Raw genomic sequence first — 20,111 nt, 5'->3', positions numbered from 1 at the left:
GAAAAAGGATGTACTTCATTTCTGATACTCATAAGATCATGTTTGTGCTGAGTTCAGGTTCCAGGGATATGCACTCTCTTAGGAAGAATAAATAATATGGCCAACAGACTCCTATATTATTTGTAGTGATGAAGCTTAATTGACATAGTGATGGAGTGAGACCATTTCTAAAGATTTCTGGAAGCAACAGTGGAAGATAATCACCTTACTCTGACACAAGGGAAGGACATGAAAAATATCAATGAGGAAAAATACCTGCAATTGTCCAGCAAATTCACACCCTGACTTTTCTACAGACACAAAAACTCTGTAAGAACAGCCGGAGCTTGATGGGTTTGGTATGTGTGCTGTGCTCCACCTTTCCGAAGTAATTTATCAATAATTCCATTGCTCAGAGGGCTTTTGAGTACAGGCTGTGGAGCTTTAGCACAAGCAGAAAAAAAAGGGGGGATTAGATTAGAGGATTAGACATTAGACATTTATATGAATATGAATAGTCTTTGCAGCTACATCAGCTAGGAGAAAATTACATGGGGTTGATAATCTTCATGCTTCAGGGCGTAAGCTGATCATGAGAGCTGGTCAAATTATTTGTTGTGAGCCATTTATTTGAAGAATTTAGCCCTTTTCTGTTTGTGTACGGATCATGATTTTTATTAATACACTTTTATTCAGGATTGTTTGACAGCACTTTGCATGGGTAGGCCTAAGCTGTAAATGGTTTATCACAGATATTCAATCAGCCATCTCCTATCTAGGGTTTGTTCCGTAGGAGTGAAGGTGAGGAGAGAAGAAAGACTATGCTGTGGTTAGCACTGAGCTGTGAGATAGCGCTGAGCCCACTCCCTCCTCCCTCATTGCTAAGGCCACACAAGGCAACCCCAATTTATCCATCAAATCGTATTTTCTTTCTGCAATTAGTAGAATCTCTAGTACAAGCTCGAAACTTGCTGCTGATCAGCATTAGGAAATGAAAAATGTTAGTGCAGTCACAAAGAACAAATAACAGATCGGTGCAGACAAGCTAGACCCAAACCAGTAAATAAGCGAATGTTTAACACTGCTGGGGGAGTTCCAGGTTGAGGATGGTTTGAGGGTTTAAATAGCAACATTTTCTTTCCGTGCTTCTTCAGGGTCCTTCTCCTGCTAGGTGACACCCACACCTGTGCAGAGGGCTGCGGTGGCTCCCGGCCCAGGAAAATCACCCTGTGCCGGCTGACAGATTCCCAGATGGTGCAGCTCTTCGGCTGGCACGGCCCCAAGGCTCCTGCTCGCGCAGCCCTAGCAGTGTGGTCTGGCAGGCAAGCCCAGGCACCTCGGCTCCGACGTTTCTGTGGCGCACATACACGCGTATTTGCATACCTGTTTTTCCGTTCTCTGTCTTTCTGTAAGAGTATCGTCCTCTTGGCACGCTCCCTGACCTGCTGACCCAGGCAAGACTGGAGCAAAAGTTGGGGGAAAATCAATACAAATTAAAAGCAAATTAAAAAGTGTACAAAGGGCCAAAGCACACTGATGAAAAGCCATTAGCCTCTGATTTATAGTTTTGTGACCCATGATTGTTTGCTGTGTGATAGAAGTGATGACAAATTCTATTAGCTTCTCCAGTCTGTTTGGAGAGGTGTACAGCCACAGGAAAGCTCTCGTCTGGATTGAGTAAATCCCATGTGGCCTCTTCCTCAGATATAGTTAAGGGGTATTTACTTATTGTCGCCCAGCAGGGAGTCCAGCAGCGCGAGAAAGACTCCTGCCAGGGCTATGTCACTTGGATCCACATGCTGTGGGCATCTCAGCTAACGTTGCCGCTCTCTGTGCCTGGCCTTGGATGGTCCTGTGCAGCCCCAAGCACATTCTCGTGCTGAAATCTGTTTACAGACACTGAGTTTTAGATAGTATTGATAACAGCAGTATTCCCTGTAAGCTCCAGACACTCAATAGCTGCCTAAGTCTCGTAGTGTTTCATCCTTGTTAGGGTTTTAGCACCGCCAGAGCCCATGACAACGTATGTGGCACAGTGCGGAGGCAGCACCCCGAATCACTCCCAGACTGGCAGGAAGGAGGAAAGAAGAGGGGAAAAATCAAATATCGCAGAAACAAAAGCTTCATGAAGAACGACCACCTAATCTATTATTTCTTAATGGTCCTTAAAGATTTCATTAGCTTAATTCCACAGGCTACAGAGCCTCCGCTAAGCTCCAGCTACATTAAGATTTAAGATTAAATTAAGCTGAAATTCTAAATTAAGATTTTAAGACATCCTCCATTAACCAGGCCAGGTTGTACCTAGGCATTGGGAGGGAAAAGTTGTGCTCTGGCTGGTCTGGAAAAAAATTCATAACTTTCTGAATGAAGGCGCTTAAGCCACAAACCGGAAAATCAGATCTGCTCCCTTCCTCGGAGAAGGGAGTTCGGTGGAGGAGGAGCACGTGGGAGGCGAGGGCTTTGTGCTGGTTCTAGTTTTTATTTTCTTCACTCAGAGGATGGCTGAATAACAGCTTCTAGATCAGAAATAAGAAGATGTCGGCTCAGTTTGGATTCAGGCACAGGATCCCTGGGTGAGGTATTTAAGCTCAAGTTTTTGAAACAAAATGCCGTAGTTTCTGCCCCTTGCTACCGGGGAGGAAACGCCTGCCACCCCCCCTCGCCCTGTCCTCAGCCCCCTCGCCGTGCTGTGCTCACGTCCGCAAACCGTAGGATGGAAACCGCTGTGCTAAGGCCAACCCGGGCTAGGATGGGGTCATCCGTCAGCCTCCCTCCTTCCCCCTTCTGCCGCGTTTAGCCGACCCTCTCCGTGAACAGTCCGGGACAGGCATCCCCCTTCCCCAGGCTCGTCCGGTGCCCAGGGCAGCGGGTTTTCCTTCTGTGTCTGCAGTGACTAGATACTGCCCCAGTAATCACCATTAGTCCCTGTGTGCCACAGGATCATATTTCTCGCAAATCTGACTTTTAGCCCCCCTGTACTTGCATTTCCACTTCAGTAGCTTGGTGACAGTTGTAAGAACATAAAAACAGCAGTACCAAGCCAGACCAAAAGCCGGTTTAACCCAGTAGCCCCAAATAAGAGTGGCCAGCAGCAGGCAGGCGTTGTGTTTGAGCAAGCAACACGAGTTTAGAGTGTGAAGCAGCTGCTGGGGAACCTCCCAACTTCCAGGCCTCTATAGTGATATGCTGATGACTGCTTGTAAGGCCTCAGCTGGGGTGGAAAATGTGGATATCTGGACATACAAGTTCCTCAGTCTACTTCTCCAGCCCTTATCCAAGTATTTGCTCAGTGCATTTTATGAGTTCATGTTTTTTCTTTCTTTTTGCCAGGCTGGTTCCATTCTAGCCTTTGATTAATGGCTCCAGAAAAAAAAAAAATCACACTCTGGTTGCAAAGAAGTTTATGCAAGTGACAGTTTTCCTAACACGTCTGTGTCGATTCCCAAAATATTGTAGAGTAGAAACGTGTGTGTATGTGACTTTGCAAACAGACATTTTCTGCACATCCCCTTTTTAATGCCAAGCAAACATGCACCCAGACAAAATGGTACCTCTTGTCTTGGCAGCATTGTAACAAGTAGCCTAGACATTGCGAATTCATTTGGTGTTTATGGGAATTTCAGAAGACATTCCCTGACCATCATAATGCAGTTAGTGGAGATAATAATGTTGCCTTAGTGGGATGTATTATCACTGTTTTAACAACCTGACATGCAGTCACCTCCTATTATCACTTCAATGAATCCATTAAGCACTACAGGCTTTCAAAGGCTGGATGCATGAGCGGTGAGGGGGCAAACTTTAGTCAGTGCTAACTAAGGGTTTATGCTTGTTTTTGTTCAAAAACTTCCTTTTAAACACCAAGCAAGAAGCAAAACAGTGGGGATATTAAACAGGTACAAATAACACAGCACCTGATAAAAGGAATAGAGGGACATGGACGTAGTGACTGAAACACCTGAAAAATAACAGTAAAACACATGGACACCAATTTAAGTATTATTGCTCAAAAAATGCCTGTGAAGTTACTGTGGATAGTTCTCTGAAATTGTAATCTCAAGGCTCAGCAAAGGCCAAAAAGCCAAGAACAATAGTATGAATTATTAAAGAGGAAATAGAAAATGAAATGAAAGAAAACCTTATGCAACTTCATAAATCTTTGGTACGCTCACATCTACAGTGCTGGACGCAGTTGTGGTCTTACTGCAAAAAAGGACACGAGAGAGCTAGAAAAGATGCCAGGCCAGGCAATAGGGATATCATATATACAGAACAGCTTCCTTCAGAGGAAAGACTAGTAGACCAGGACCTTTACCTTAGCATGGAGATGATTGATAAGCATAAAAAATGTCTGTAGGGAATGGTTATTCATTAATTCTCACAAAGCAAATATTAGGAGACACCTGCCAAAATTATAAGGCAGCAAGATTAAAGCAACAAAAGGAAATCATTTTTTATAAAATTTGTAATTAAATTGTGGTATTCTATGCCACAAGATATCACAGATGCTGATAGTATAGAAATGAGTTCAGAAAGGCATGAGGCAAATTCGTAGAGAAAAGTCCATTAATGACAGCTCAGTTTTCAAACCCAGGTAGAAATCACTAAATTGCTGATAGCTGGAAACTAGAAAAATATGCCAGGGAAGTGTCTTTATATAAGAGCCTAACACCCTGTGCGAGGCTCTTCCCCAGCTAAGCATCGGCTGCTGCTACAGTCGGAGGCAGGCTCCGTACGCGGGACCGTGCGCCTGACGCTGCCCAGCAGCGCGTGGGGTCCCGTGCAAGCCGGCAGCGCTCGGTGGTGCAGCAGGTCAGTGAGAAGCCGGCATGGGCTAGTGCACACTTATATGGAGGAATCAGGTCTGGTGATATCGTTGATGAAAAAAGAGTACGAGGAAAATAAAACAGCTTTGGATTTTGATGATACCAAGAAATCTTAACACTTGTGAGTTCTGCAATGCTTGGCTGCCAAGGTGCTGCGAGCTCAACGGTTAACAAGAAGAAAAATGGTGTTTCCGCTGCTCCGCAACCTGCTACCGTCACATAAATTGAAACCGACAGAATTACCATTGATACAAATTAAAAACAAATAAAAAGGGTACACAGAACTGATTCGCAGAGTTCAAACTCCATTACCAACTGATTTACTGTGCAGTGACCTGTGATTGTTTGCACTGAGAAAGTGCTGCACTCGGATCCTATCGGCCTTGTGGCTACGTCTCACACCAGTCAATAAGCTATTTAATTTAATGGGAAACAGTATTGACGGACCTGGAATGCAGCTCACACAAAAAAAAAAAAAAAAAAAAAAAAAAAAAAAAAAAAAGAGAAAAAAAGATGCAGCTGCAAAGAGCAGATAAAGTCTTCAACTCAGGGGTTCACTCTTTGGGTGTTTTCCCTTTTGTTATCTCATTAATTAAAGTCCTGAGAAGTCTCAGCTGGATTTGGGAGCGTCAAAGCATTGCAGGAAAGGTGCTGAAGGCATGATGGCTCTGGGGATGCGAGTGAACGCTGGGAAGCAGGGAAGAGATAATGCAGAGTACAATGTAGTACCCTGACCTTCCACAGTAGACAAATCTGCAAAGAAACAAAGTTGTTCAAAAGAAAAACCTGTCAAACTAATCAAAGGAGAGGAGGACTTTGTAGGCCAAATTTCTGCAACAATTGCAATTATTCTGCTACTATTTAACTGCTTCCTCATTCAGTGATTTGATGGTGAGGGTTGACAGCTGTTGCTCAGTGTTGCTGACCTGTGGCCCTGGGCATTTATTCCGCATTTCTTAGTGGTACCTTCTAAAAAGACACTGTTTCCAGCAGGATGAGTAGAAAAATTGGACCTGGGACTCTTGAGCTCTTACCTCTGCCTTGGGAACAGGGATGGTGCAAGGTGCTGAGCCGGGGACCCAGGAGCCTGCAGGCCTTGCCCTGCCAAAGGTAATTCACATTTCTCTTACGTGTTTCAGAGCTCATCTGTAAAATGGGAATAACACAGCGTTCCCGGCTTGCTGAACTGCCATGAGGTGCCAGTTATTAATAAGTATTCAGCTGCACAGTATCCCAAGGAGAGCCTGCAATAGTAATGGCAATTATTATTATTCTAAGCACTCATTTAGCTAGTTAGATTTGCTTTTCCTGAGCAGGCGTATTGCTTCCTGTTCCAACAGCTACTGTAATTTCTCTCTGTGAATGTGGATGTGTACATGTACATGTGCTTATAAATTAATCCTATGGACCAACCCAGCTCCCTCTTTGTCCAGCTGTGTGAGTTCCCCCAGCCGGAGTCTGTCCCCGGGAGGACGCGAGCAGGGAGCAGACCCGCGGAGCGCTCGTGGTCCCTTAGGGCATGAGCTAACAACCCCAGCTGCCATTTCTACGGCAATGCTCCTGAGTTTCCAAGATGCAAGTTGTATTTGCAATGTCACACATACCTCAAAAATGTGTGTGCACACACACATGTGCACACACATGCGTGTGCAAACACACACACGCACGCAGGTGCTCGGTGGCCGTTCCTGGTTAGGTGATGCAGCGGTGCAGGTCCCATGCTCTGGGTCTGAGTGAAAAGGAGAACATGGCCAAGAAATGACCAGAGTTAAATGCAACACAGGAGAGGAGAAACAGGAGTTTAGGGAGAGGCTGGCTGAGAGGACCGCCTGTAGATCAGTGCTTTTGCTGCTGCTTTTCCGTTTCCTTCTCTCTGTCCGCAAGTCTGCAGCGACTCTCATTTGTTGACCTGGAATTTCACTTTTGGTAGAGGAAAGTTTTTCTGCTTTGAAAATGTCTACCATTATGCAACTGTTTATACTGAACTCTGGCCCTGAAATGGTGACTGCAAGGAATCAAAAAATAGTTGAAATTCAGAGAGTGCAGAAAATCTTTTATTGAATATCCACAGAAAATGAAGATTTTAGAGTGTGGAAAGAAATCATAAAGAGATAAGAATGCTTGATCAAACTGTGCTTTAATTTTTAAACTGGTCAAGGCCTTTCTGATGGCCAGCCCTCTTGTAGGCTTCTGTGTGTCCCTAAACATATTGGCATGATTCAATTCCCAGCTCCATTAAAGCGAACCACCCCTTTGGAAATGAATTCACAGCTAAAAAAGTGATAAGTTGATGCGTAAACTTTAGTGGCTTGCTTCAAGTTTCCAGTAGTTAGTAGCCTGAGAAGAAAACATACTTTTAAGGAAATAGGAATAGCAAGATAAATAAAGTGGAATCATCAAGAGGAGCAGAACCTGGGGATAATCCATATTTTTAAGTACTGCAGTGGCTTTGCAGTGTATGAGGGAGCGATATTACATGGGTTAATGCAAAAGACATCGGGCCTGTCTCACAGCTCTCATCTGCAGTGAGATCTGAACAAACCGAGTGGAAAAGCCAATATCTCACCGCTAGACATAAATGGGCACACCAGTCTTCGGTCAGATTAAACCAAGCAGCTGCAGATGTGCTAATCTGGACCAGGAGCGGGGAATGTGGGCGCTGGCCGGGGCCTCGGGAGCCTGCTGAATTTGGGAGCCCCACGAGCCCTGGCAGTGCAGCAGGCGGGGGTCTGCGGGCAGCTCGCAGCCGGGCACGCGGCGAAGTCACGCCGCAGCGGAAGAGAGACCAGCAGAAAGCAAGCCAGCTGGATACCTTCCCTATTCCGTTCCTCTGACTGCTGAATGTTATTCTTTGTTTAACATTGCCCCTGGCTTTGCCCAACTCAACTGTTAAGTTGCTGTGCTGCTGTCTTTTGTGTAATTAGAATAATGTACTAAGGCACAGTCCACAAGAAAGAAGCTTCAGAAAACAATTGCATCAACAATCTGGACCATATTGTACATTTCTTCAAAGCAAACAAACAATTTGCAGATTTGACACAGCATGAATGCTAATTTCTGTAGACGGAAATTGGAGAGGGCCCTTCCCAGATGGCTTCTCAGCCATGGCAGTCATTTGCTGATATTTATACATTTTTCCTTTGTGCCACGCACAAAAAAAAAGACTGGAGGCTATGTTATTTCAACTCTGAGGAGGGAAACAAATCAGGAAACTGTGCCATCGGCTGTAAATTGGCTTCCTTCTTACTCATGGAAATGTTACGGGTTAAGAAAGGATGACTTGTTTTTACTGAAGGCTACCTGTGTCAAACCGCGTGCTCGTAACGGAGCTGCAGTGTCGGGAGAAGGAGAGGCCTCTCCACGTTCCTTTTCCAATAAAGAAGATGCTGGAGAAAGAGCACCGGGCAGCACTGTGCTTTTCTGAGCATGGTGTTCCTTATTAAGTATGGTGGCTAAGGCAAGATTTCTTATATGGGAAGCATTATTTTAAGAAAAAGAAAATATAGGTTGGGAATGCAGACACAGAAAAGCATGTCAAATGAGGAAAACTTTGATCAAAATTCAAATCCGACTCGGCCTCCAGCTATCTCCTGAACAGCCTGCCTTCTCCTGGATTTTTTTTCCTTTTTTTTTTTTAAAGGACAGGAACATGAAGATAACACTTGCTATGAGGCAGGCCAACAGATAGACAGCATCTTACCAGTTCAATCTAATCTCAGTTTCTTTGGCCCTAGTGATTTGCTTTTCCAGGTTTGGCGGCCTCTTGAGAAACATTTTATCCTCTCTTTTCAGGTGCTCAGCAATGTGGTGTTAACAGGACTTTCATTCTGTGGCATCATTATGGAAAATGTTCATTTTGAGCATGCTTTCTAGGCTGCTTGTACACTGCTTCCCTATAGCAGAGAGCGGTGTTTGGACGGGATGATGTGTGCATTGCTTCGTTGCTGGTGTTAATGGGGTGTCTGGGCCGTAACTGCAGCAATCTCAGCTCTTAAATGAAGCTTCTTGCAAGGCATCATTTTCAGAAAGCTGAATACCTCCTTTAGCAGATATTCCCTCCGGTGTCATTTAATCCAAGGGACTCAGACTGCTCATGGATAACCTCACGCGCGGCGGAGCCCTGCTGTTTGGGAGCTGGAGGAGCGGCTGATCGCTGCAGTCCCACCGGCGCTGGGCCGGGTTTGGCTGGCTTCCCTTGCGCCCCCCCGCAAGCGGCACCTTCCCCGCAGCGCTTCTGGAAAAATAACTCCTGAAACTGCCTTGCATATGTTGAAAAAACAAATTTAACATAGGCTATAGATTTAACATGTAATTACCACAATATGGAAGATAGGCTCGTGTGTTACATTTTGACATTAAGTTACATTATGCTGTGACAATTATTCTAATTTAATGAAGAGAAAAATTTGTTTAAAATATGTTAAAAATCAGCCTGTTCTGACACTACATACAGTTTCACGATATGTTAAAAACATACTGGAGCGTAATCACAAGTATGGCTGAATTTATTTCATAAAAGCATGAAACCTAGCACATTTACAATAGTAAATATGTCTTCAATAACCATTCCCAGTAATGGGAACAGACAGGTCTCTGGAAGAGCAGCAGGAACCGTGTTCACTTGTAGATATTTCTTTCCTTAGAAGAACAAGGGAGCACCCAGGGAAATTCGCAGGCAGCAGGTATAAAACAAGCACGAAGAGGTCATTTTTCACACAGCCCATAATTGCATGTACTCAGAAGTCATTGCCGCTGCCACGTTACAGACAGCACGAGTGTACAAAGGAGTTCAGAAAGCAATAGGACAAATTCATGAGGAATGTGTTGGTAGCAGTTATTAAACACAACAGTTTGGCTGCAATTTCTGGATGAATAAGTCTCTCAATCAGAAGCTGGACGTGCATAGCAGCAAGATGGTAATGTGCCCTGTTCTCCTGTGGACATTTATTTTGGGGTACTGTTGGAGACAGCATGATAGGACAAGCTGCCTGATATAATAATCTGCCCCAGCGCAGCAGGTCGTAAGAACATTTCCCTTTAGAACCTAAGTCGCAGGTCAGACTCCAAAACAGGAATGAGGAGATTCTGGAGTTTTGAGCTATTCCTTTATCTTTGCAAGACAGCAGCAGCTAGGGGGTCTGGGAAGGGCTGGCTTTGGATGCGTGCTCCTGACCTTGCTGCAGCATGGTGACGCAGGTGTGCAGAAGCATGGTAATGATGCCGGTTAAAGACCGGCCCATCTGAGAGCAGTTTGTTGAACATGTTTAATATAAGAAGTATAAAGTGTTTTAACAAGATACATAGACTGCATGGTCTAGCTCTGCAAGCTCACTGCTGAAAACTTGCCTTAAAATGATGTGCTGCAATTAATTTTAAATCTGCTTTTGAGAATAGTCTTTAAAATTCATTTAAGACAGTCTGTTTCCAAAAAAGTTCTTGCTGTCAAAATTTTTCATTTGAGACAAATGAAAAAAAGAATGGAAGATGGATGGGAATATGGCCAATGTTGTCTCTCTCTCTTTCTATTTTTTTTTAAGAAAATGAATATATGTTGAGAATGATTAGGTTTGCCTACTTTAGTAGACTGTTAAATATAAACCAATAAAATAAAAATCTATTCCGAGACTCATGAAGCAGTAGCTGGTGAAACACAAAATTCTGCGGAAAGAGGTACTATCAACTGGCAACAATTCCCTGAAAAATTATTAACATTTTCACTTTTATTAAATAGCCCTAAGATATTTTAGGAAAAACAAAACAAATAGGATTTGATGAAAAAGGAGAAGCCTTGGCTCTATTTCTCTCTTTAAAAACTAATATCCTGTCCCAGGCTTGATAGCAGAAGGGGATGCGCTTGTCCTTGCAAGTTGCTCTATTTGCAGGAGAGAGAGTAAGGAAATGTTGTATCACAAATACAGAAATTGTCACAAATCACTGACATATCTGAGAGGAAACTCTCAAAAAACACAATGAAAATACTTCAGACTGAAACAGTATCGTTTATCCAAGGGCATACAGACCTTTACAAGGCATAACCCATGGCATTCTCAATGATAGACAATTTTATTCCTGTTTTGCAGATTGGGGAGGGAGAAAGGGAGAATTCAGGTGCCTTGCTATAGGATCAGTGAATCAATGTCAGAGAGGATTGAAACTCAAGACTTCCACTCCTGTGCTGTAACTACAGGGTTCACTCCCACGTATAGATGTGCTGAGGGCGTAATTCCATTGGGCTTTTCCCTTGAGGTCCTTCTGCAACCACAGATGTGCAGGAGAGATTTGTCCCTTAAATAATCAGATTAACAAGTCTTACGCTTCGTGGTAGCCTGAAAGCTGCATGGGACAGGCAGACTGCGCGTGCTGCACAAGTTGGCAAATAAAATAGAGGAGAGTATGGAGGGCCTGACTTGTTTTTCTCTGAAGCGCTGTGGATTTGACAATCTTGATAGCGAGATAGTGTAGCTCATCTGTATGGGAGTTTGCCAGTCCCATCACACTGTTATCTGACGTATTTTAGATATCAGAGAAGTCTTGTAGTGTTTCCAGGTTAGGTCAAATAGCAATTCAGGATAGTTGGCTTTTTCTTTATTTGTTGCCAGTGACTAATGCAAAAGCATATGTATATATAAAGCCTATGGGTTCTGTTCTTACACACTCCCCTCCCTCATCTTCCTTCCTGCGGGATTTAGAGGGCATGCCCATTGGAGCCCAGCCGCACAGGGGAGTGGGCATCTCACCTTGATTTGAGCATCTCCATCCCGCAGCAGCGTGCACGTGTACTACCCGCCGCGCTGGGCGCAGGACCCGGCTCGCTGGGGACCGGCACCCGCCCCTGCCTGCATTGAGCAACACCCTTAGGCACTCGACCAACTTCAGGGCAGCAAGTAGCTCCCTAACGATGTCAAAGATAAAATTCACACAGTTGATTATGCGCTGAAGTAGAGCGCTAGAGGAGGAACTGCGTATGAGACACATGGAAGAAAAGACCCGTGATGCCGGTATCAATGCCCGGTGTTTCCGAGCGGCTCTGGAGTGGCCGGCTGCCCCGAATTTGAAATAACAACAGAAACATGCTCTTGAGAGCGGCAGGAATTGCAGTTAACTAGCTTCCAAAGCCTTTATATTAAAGGCTCATCAGCACAGCTGATAGAGAAACATTAAAACACCCGGAGTATCCAGAGACCTCTGCCAATGAAAAATGTTTGCTCTTAGGTTGTGGTTTGAACATCAGGGACTCCTCCTGTGCCTCGCTTATTAACATCGTAACTCAAGGAGCTTTCGCCCATCTCCAGGAAAACATTCAGCAAAGTATCAAGGCTGCAGACTCACAGATGAGTCGATAGACTTCAGTTTTAGCAAAAATACGCTGTGATCAATATTTAAGCAGGATCCAAATATACCTCTTTCCTTCCAGCTGCCTCCCAACCACATAGCGGGGAGGAGGGGAGTGTGGTGCTCCTCCGAGGATTGTTAGCCGTGACCTCCAGTCTGACCAAGCCTTTCCATGCCAGGGGCCTTTCAGCAGCAGGACCTTGGCATTGCAAGCCTCTTCCACAGGAGGCAAAGAGTCTTGGCTTCCCACAGATGTCATGTGTACTGAAGGCACATTTCTTTTTGGTATATAAATAACTTAATCTCATTACAGTGAAAAGTGATTTAGAAGCTGCATACTTGTCCATGGATTATAATACGCAGAGCTTGAAAGTACTTGCAAAACCTTCAGTCTGTTCTAATGCGTGGGCCATGGCTGCAGATGTCACTTAAACTTTTGATTTCTCTCTTTTGTTGGCTAAGGTGAAGGATCAAAACTAAATAAGAAAGCGTGGGATTTATTTTTATTTATTTTTTTTTATACTGGCTTAGAGGATAGGTTTTGGCCAATGCAACCTGCTTTTACATCAGTGAGATATTACTTCAAATCAGTCCAGCTCCAGCTACCTTAAATCAGTTCCTCTGATTATATCTTGAACAACTAAACAGAAACCTTAGCCTTGCAGTATCTTCTTGCTGACTTAGATCATTTGTTTCAGACCTTTCTTTCTACGAAGAACTTCTGGCTGAATTGCTTTCAAGGCAATATTCATCCTTAACTTCATCATAAAGCATTAAGGAGAATTTAGATAATCAAATCTAAGTCTTCATCTCCTGAGAGATACATACAATCTATACTGTGTAATTACTTCTCTTTTCAGAGGGGCTGTCATCATTTGATTAGTTCAGATTAAGGCTGATCCTGAGATGCTAGCAGGTCCTGCTTGGTACCACCCATCTTCAGGCACCCAACCAGTGCAAAGATCAGAAGGGAAGGAGCACTTTGCCAGGAGATATAACGATGCGTAATCAGATAATATAATAGAAATGGAAAAAAAGGTTGAATATAAGGGGAAAATTCTAACACTAAAGCCCAATAGCTTGTGAAAGAGTCTCCCAGGGGAAATAGTGGAAGTTCTATGAATCCTGAGTAATTTAATATTGGACTGACCAAAGCAGGAGATACTGAACACAGTGCACAGCACTACAATAGCTGGAAAGAATTGATGACCTATAGGGTATCCCATTTTTTAATTTAGTATCAGTATGTAGGAAGTACACGTTTGTCTGTGTAGTCCTTGAAACAGTAAGAGTAAATGCATGCCTTACTTAAATGCTGTGAAAGATTTTAGTTGAATCAATGGAGTTAGAATCTGCTTGCCCTAAGACGCTTTACTGATCAATGCTCCAAATACTCAGATTCAGCAAAGGACCATGATTTAGGTAAATTTTAAGTTCAATCATGTGTTGAAGCTTTTATCAGAAGCTATGGCTCCAAGGATGGTCTCATGGTGACCCTGATGATGAGCCTGTCCGTCCTCCAGACGGCTTGCCTGGCCTCAGCGGCACCGGGGATGTCCTGTAGCGTGCGCTGGCCTTGTGCCAGGGGGTGATGGTAATTAATTAATGTTTCTGGATCACTCAGGGAGCCTTTAATCAAAGGTGCTAAATAAATGCATAGTTTTAATACAGGGAGCATGGCAATTTGGCTTCAGCACTGCACCACATGCTGTTTCCACCTCCTCTTCCTTTCTGCCCCGTCAAGCTTGCTTATTCCTTCCTGCTGCTTGAACTTGCAGCCCTTGGAGAAGTGGAGTGAATGTGGCTAGATGCTCAAGTAAGGCTGAATTTCACTGTAACCTTGCAACAAGAAGAAAAACATTAATTTGATTTAAAACTCTGGCACAGATGGTATTTTTTAATTATAATTATAATACAAATAATTCTCTTACTCTCCCCCTCTTTTTTATTTAGACTGGAAAGAAGCAAATTGATCAAATTAAATTAGAATAGCCTGAACATTTAATTAATATTTATTAAGGTTTTAGTGGAAGAGATGTACTTAGAACAAAAGCTTGATTATGGGTTTAAGCCTTCTTGCATGAAGCCTGACCTTTTCCCATCGGGATGCTCTCGAGCAGCTGAGAGCGATCCACAGTTCCTATGTCTGTGAGCGGCAGAAGTTGGTTTTGTAGAGAAAGAATCCAGACTGCTCTGGGCTGGGCTGGCTGTTGTTTTTAACACAATGATTTGAACACATTTGCTGCTACAGCTTTAGTTTACTTGTGGAAAATTCCTCAAATTTTATGTCTGGCAAAGGGGAAGAGGATGGGGAAAAACATAGATGGAAATTACCCATGAGTTCAACACATGCAGAGCAGGGGAAGAAGAAGCTAGGCACAGGGTCTGCCATACCAGCTAAAAGCAGAGTCTGTGGATGGACTCCCGAAATCATGTGCTTCGGTAGGCTTTGGATTGCTCTGCAGATTAGATCGTGACCCTGACTTGTATGGCAGGCTCGCAGAATCACTCCCCATGTCTGCCGAACAAAAATGTCCCGTGAGGTTTTTCATCTCACTGTTGTAGCTGCCGAGACAGGATACAGATCTGTTACCGTGTTGGGGAGAGATGTGTCACGGTTCACAAATGTAGCTCCTTGGTGCAAGCACCTTATCATCTGTTATCATTATTAAATAATAATAGTAATAATAGCAGTATAAGTGCAATGCAAATTAGCAGTAAGAGTTTTCATTAGAGAATCCTATTAGTGCTGTATTATCCACATTTCTCCATGGTACATCAAAACCTCTGTGGAAAATTTAAGTTTTAACTCTATATGGGTTGTTTACTCTGAACTTTGGGGGGCCTTTGTTTTTACATCAGAGTTTGCAGAAAGGGGAAAGGAGAAGAAGCGAATTTGCCAGGCTCTGTGCTGTGACCAGCTGAACATCTCTGAATGCTGTATATAATGTCCTCATGCTGAAAATATTGAGGGATAAATCAAGATAGAAAGTGATTAAGTTACTGCATGTCTGTGCAAGCCATGTGGATCCTTCGAGTCTGTTTTCATTTCCAGGGCTTTACGTTTTTTTCGCTTTTCCTGAGTACCACAGCATCCTTGCCTCCTCTATAACCATCTCTTTTACCTATGGTAATGCTGCCGGAGCCCTTCTCTGTCTTTTAAGAAACAGAAATATGGCTAGCAAATATGAATACCGTGAAAAAAGCTCTTGTAGGTTGTTCCTGACACTTTGCTCCCTCCCTTTCCTTGCCCTGACTGCGATTTTTGTTTTAGCTTGTAACGTGAAATCGATTTTAGTTTCCCTGTCAGTTGGCCATCCTTGGGGTTCCAGTGCCCTCTCTTTTTTCTCTTGTCTCTATCAGAAAAGAAAGTGCAATCTCAAAAGGAAAAAATGGGTGGATAAAAAATTCCGCTTGGCGGTTATCTCCCGCCTGGCCGCTCTCGTGAGAGCGCTGTGGAAGGTGGTCGCCACGATGTTTTAATTACCGATCCACATGTCTTCCAGCTGGCTGGCAATTGTAGCTGAGCTTGTAGCAGCAACAGGGGGGATGGTTTTTTTCCTCTCCAATTTCCACACTTAAATCCTTTCTTGCTTTAACTGTGCCCACATGCAGTTGTACACCTGAGTAAGTCTGATACTCACATTGAATCAATACTATGATTTATGCATAAAAGCCCTGAAACCCTGCAAAACAATTGTGCAAGTAATTTTTCATGAACCAGACTTAAAGTGCTTGCCAACAGGCTAAATTACCCTCTTGTTAAGTGTTGTATTTTGTTCTTCCTTCTTTCTTCTCCTCCGTGTATGCCTTAATATTGATAAGTGTTCTCTAGCATGAGAGGACATTTGCATTTTTTGCTAAACGTCATGTGGTTGAACACATCAAAGGATCCTTTTGTTCTTTCCCTATTGCATATCCCCTCAAATTTAGAACTTGATTTTGGAGATAGCGGCATGTGTCATGGCTGGAGGATTCGTAATGGTGCTTGTTAGCAAGACGCAAACCTCAGTAGCCTCGGAGCAGTTTGCTTAAACCCCCAAACCCCAGCGGAAGGCCTTTCCTGTGATCCTTGCCGAAGGTGTTTGAGCTGAGGTTCTGTTTTTATTCTGCTCTGTGTAGAGCCTGGTTCAGTGGTGTTCCTGCCTACGGTTAGACTGCTGCAAAACAGTAATATGAATAATTTCTTTCCTCCCTTGTCTGGCTGCTTACAGAGGTCTACCGTGCTTTGTCTGGAAGAATTCAATTCACTGTAGTCCCATGTGCACTCAGTCTTTCCCATGCATTTGGCGTCCACCTTCGCTTGCTGTTGTTTATATCAGAGACTGAAAAACCCACTTAGCCCGAAAGCGGGGATCGTGCGGCGGGGGTGCCTGCGGGGATCGTGCGGCGGGGTGCCTGCGGGGATCGTGCAGCGGGGTGCCTGCGGGGATCGTGCGGCGGGGGTGCCTGCGGGGATCGTGCGGCGGGGTGCCTGCGGGGATCGTGCGGCGGGGTGCCTGCGGGGATCGTGCGGCGGGGGTGCCTGCGGGGATCGTGCGGCGGGGTGCCTGCGGGGATCGTGCGGCGGGGTGCCTGCGGGGATCGTGCAGCGGGGTGCCTGCGGGGATCGTGTGGCGGGGGTGCCTGCGGGGATCGTGCGGCGGGGTGCCTGCGGGGATCGTGCGGCAGGGGTGCCTGCGGGGATCGTGCGGCAGGGGTGCCTGCGGGGATCGTGCGGCGGGGGTGCCTGCGGGGATCGTGCGGCGGGGTGCCTGCGGGGATCGTGCGGCGGGGTGCCTGCGGGGATCGTGCGGCGGGGTGCCTGCGTGCGAGCGCTCGGGTGTGCGCGCGCCCTTCGCCTCGCTGCCACGCCGTCCGTACGCCTGCCTCTGGGGCTGCGCCGTCTGGCAGGGACGCTGCCGGAAAGGGGTCTCGGCGGCTGGTCTCAGGCCCAGGTCTCTGCCGCTGGCCGGGCATTTCCAGCCACGGCCTTTCAGGGGCTCTCGCAGTGTTAAGCAGCTCTGAAGCTCAAGCACGTGCGCGCTGCCGGCGGGGAGCTGGAGCCCAAGTGCACCGAAGTGCTTGGATAAGTAGGAACATTTTCTCGTGCGTTTGGTGGCCTGGCGAAGCCTCCCACCTTGCTGGCTTTGAGGAGGAAAAGCCTGGCCCGCCTGGCTGTGCACCTGCAAAGGAGAGGTGCCTGGAGAATACGTAACGCTAGACTTGGACAATTAACCATTTTTCTACGTTGCGCTTTGTAAAAGCAAACAAAAACAGGTTTGAAAGATTGAGCACGTACCTATGAGCACGAACCAAGCGCGCGGGGAAAGGGCACCTGCCCCGCGCGGCGTCTCGGGGGCCGCTGCCGCCAAGCATCGCGCCGAGCCCGCGGGGCAGCCCGGGAGCGCGGCCGGCCGGGACCGGGGAGGGAAGGGACTCTTTGGGCTTTAATATACCTAACCTTTCTCTAAAAATATCATCTGTTGAAAAGAATAGGACTTCAACAATCTCGTGTGTCAGAAACAAATTGTTACCACAACATCAGTGTTCCCTAGCTTAGTTAATGTTTATTTAAATGACCATTTTATAGAGGCAGATAAAAGATTGAACTGTTTTGCTGCTATTGTTGTTTTTTAAAGTCCTTGAATATGAAGCGCCTGAAGCCAGCATTTGATTCTCATTATGTTATGACATTTTTTCCCCTACATAATTTGAATAACACTCTGTTTAACTCAACAGCTGGAGGGATATGGCCTTTTCTTTGAATTTGAGAAAGTGGAGCTAGTTCTGTAAAAACCTCCAGTCCTCAGTGTGACAACAGATAAAACGTCTAGTGTGGGCAGCAGTGTGCTCATTTTCCCTAAACACCGCCGCAAGGCTCTGGAAATTATCACCCGGGGTTTTATCTGCTGCGGTGAGGAGTGGAGCGCAGCCGCGCGGGCGGAGAGGGAAGGGGCCGGCGCTGCGGGTGCTTCAGCATTGCCGTTGGAGAGCACCCCGAGAGTCACCCTCCCTTAGATTTCAGCCTCCTGAGGGGTCGGGACGGTCAGTTAGCCTGTCCCTGTCCCACGTGGGCTGTGGGCTTTCAGCTGGTGAGTGTGCAGCAGCCTCAGCCTCACCCAGCTCCCAGGTTTCGAAGGAGCTTCAGGCCCATGCAAAGCCCAAGTCTCCATGATAGGCAAATGCCTTTTAACCTCCCACAGACAGCACCACCTTGGACATGGGATTTCTAGGGCACTTAGATATTTTTATCACCATTTTCATACCATAGCACAAAGTCCTTCTTCTTTCCTGACCGTATGCAAGTTGAAATGAAAATCAGAATTGATAAAAATTTTGCTTCCTACTGCTCCTCTGGGCACATTATTGAAACTCCAGACATTCTTCCCCATTTCAGGAGCTAACGAGAGTCATTTTAAACCCTTGCAACATACTCATGGTTTACCTGTTATTTAGAAAGGTATTTCCAATGAATCTTAAACAGCTTTGCTCTATAACATGGTTTTAGGCAGCACTTTAGCGTTTGCCTAATGACTACGCTGCAAATCCTAGTGCTCCTATGTTATACGTCGCCTCCGTGCAAAATGTCCGTATATCCGAGTTCCCATAGTCCTTACGAAGGTCACTCCATGCTGCCTTCAGCCACATTAAGATTGCTATTTGGATCTGGTCACCTTAAAGGCAAGGTCAATATGCAGTGATTTAGTTTAATTTTGCATAACCTTGTGTCTCTTTGCTGGCTTGCCTTTTTTCCTATAAAGGCCGAGTCTGTTCTGTTTTGTTAAGAACTCTGACAACCCGTAACAACAATGTTGATTCCAGATTAAGCCTGTTTCATGTTTAATAACTCTCCCCTACTTAGCTGCAGGCTGCCAGATGTTGGAGGGAGGCTCTCGCTCCGCATGGCACCCGGCTCTGTGCTTGGCTGCAGCCGGGGAGCAGCTGGGCGAAGGGCTGCCAAACCGCTGCTCCCATGTTCTTGTCTGGTTCTTTTCTTTAGGTCAGCATTGTCCAAAAGCCCCTAAACATGCCGGTGGAAAAAAGTCACGAAGTGTCACAGTTATTTTCCCTTTGCTTTCACATCAAGTCTCACTTCCAAAGTTGTGGAGCACTCACAACTATTACAAAAGTCAGTGGGAGCTTTATTTAATGTAATTAATCCGTCAGCTGAAATGTTTGAAGAGAAATGGAAGAATACAGCTAAAATACAGGGTCTAGTCATTGCTCTGTTCTGGCATACAACCAACAGCAGTTTTTCTCAGGAAATGGTTTATAGACAGGCTATAAGGTACCAGGAACAGGTGCCCTAAAGCTGTAAAATAAGGTTGCTCACCAGCCCAGCTGTGCTTCAGACTGAGAGCACTTCACATTTTCTTGAAGCACAGAAGTTGGTGTTAAAGGGAGCTGCAGCCACCAAGAAGCTGGTCCCAAACTGCCACAGCATCGCTGCAGTGCGGAGGAGGCGGGCGCCGTTTCGGGGCGCCCACCGAAAGAGGGGTGCGAGCAGGAGAGCTGGCAGAGCCGTGTCCTCTGTCCCCTGCACTGACACGTTCCCTTATCCTACCAGCTAGGGGAGCTGGTCACGTTGGGGGGTTATTATTAAGACTTGCATACCTAACTTCTGTTGAGGAATGGCGAGGGAAAACCTGCTTTTTTAAAGCTTAAGTCAAAGCCAGGAGAAACTTCCTGGGCTCAGTTTCAGTTTGGGGGCTTCTTTCAACCCAGCAAATCCCGGGACTTCAGACCCGCAGACCTGAAGCATTTTTTCGTGTCAGGCTTTAGAAGAGCTGCTGTCACTGGCGATGGCTAAGCAAGGGCGTTGCCAGCGCCTCGGGCTTTTCCCTGAGCCCGGTGGTACGTGGCGGCCAGAGCACTGTCTTCCAGAGTCGTTTTGTTGAAGGAGAATCTTGTATTTCATTTTATGCTTTTTCTAGCAAACCTCAAAAACAAGGGCTTCACAATCGGAGGAAAATTACAAAAAATTTATCA

General features: G+C 45.5%; 1 long non-coding RNA gene across 19 annotated transcripts in view; it reads left to right on the top strand.

The window, feature by feature from the left end:
* Positions 1-20,111, top strand: part of LOC112990275 (uncharacterized) — a 262,631-nt gene that overhangs the window by 188,663 nt on the left and 53,857 nt on the right. For 14 of the 19 annotated variants that reach the window (XR_010385341.1, XR_010385337.1, XR_010385340.1 and 11 more), the window contains one exon: positions 5,802-5,918. The exons of 3 other annotated variants lie outside the window; for them this stretch is intronic. This is a non-coding gene — a long non-coding RNA (uncharacterized LOC112990275). Of the gene's footprint in view, positions 1-5,798; positions 5,919-20,111 lie in introns of all 19 variants that reach the window. 2 more of the 19 variants (XR_010385344.1, XR_010385328.1) reach the window with 1 other exon arrangement.

Source organism: Dromaius novaehollandiae, chromosome 27 (assembly GCF_036370855.1).
Source record: "Dromaius novaehollandiae isolate bDroNov1 chromosome 27, bDroNov1.hap1, whole genome shotgun sequence".
NCBI lineage: Eukaryota > Metazoa > Chordata > Aves > Casuariiformes > Dromaiidae > Dromaius > Dromaius novaehollandiae.
Note: the sequence above shows the minus strand (reverse complement) of the source record. Positions and strands in the feature narration are given on the sequence as shown.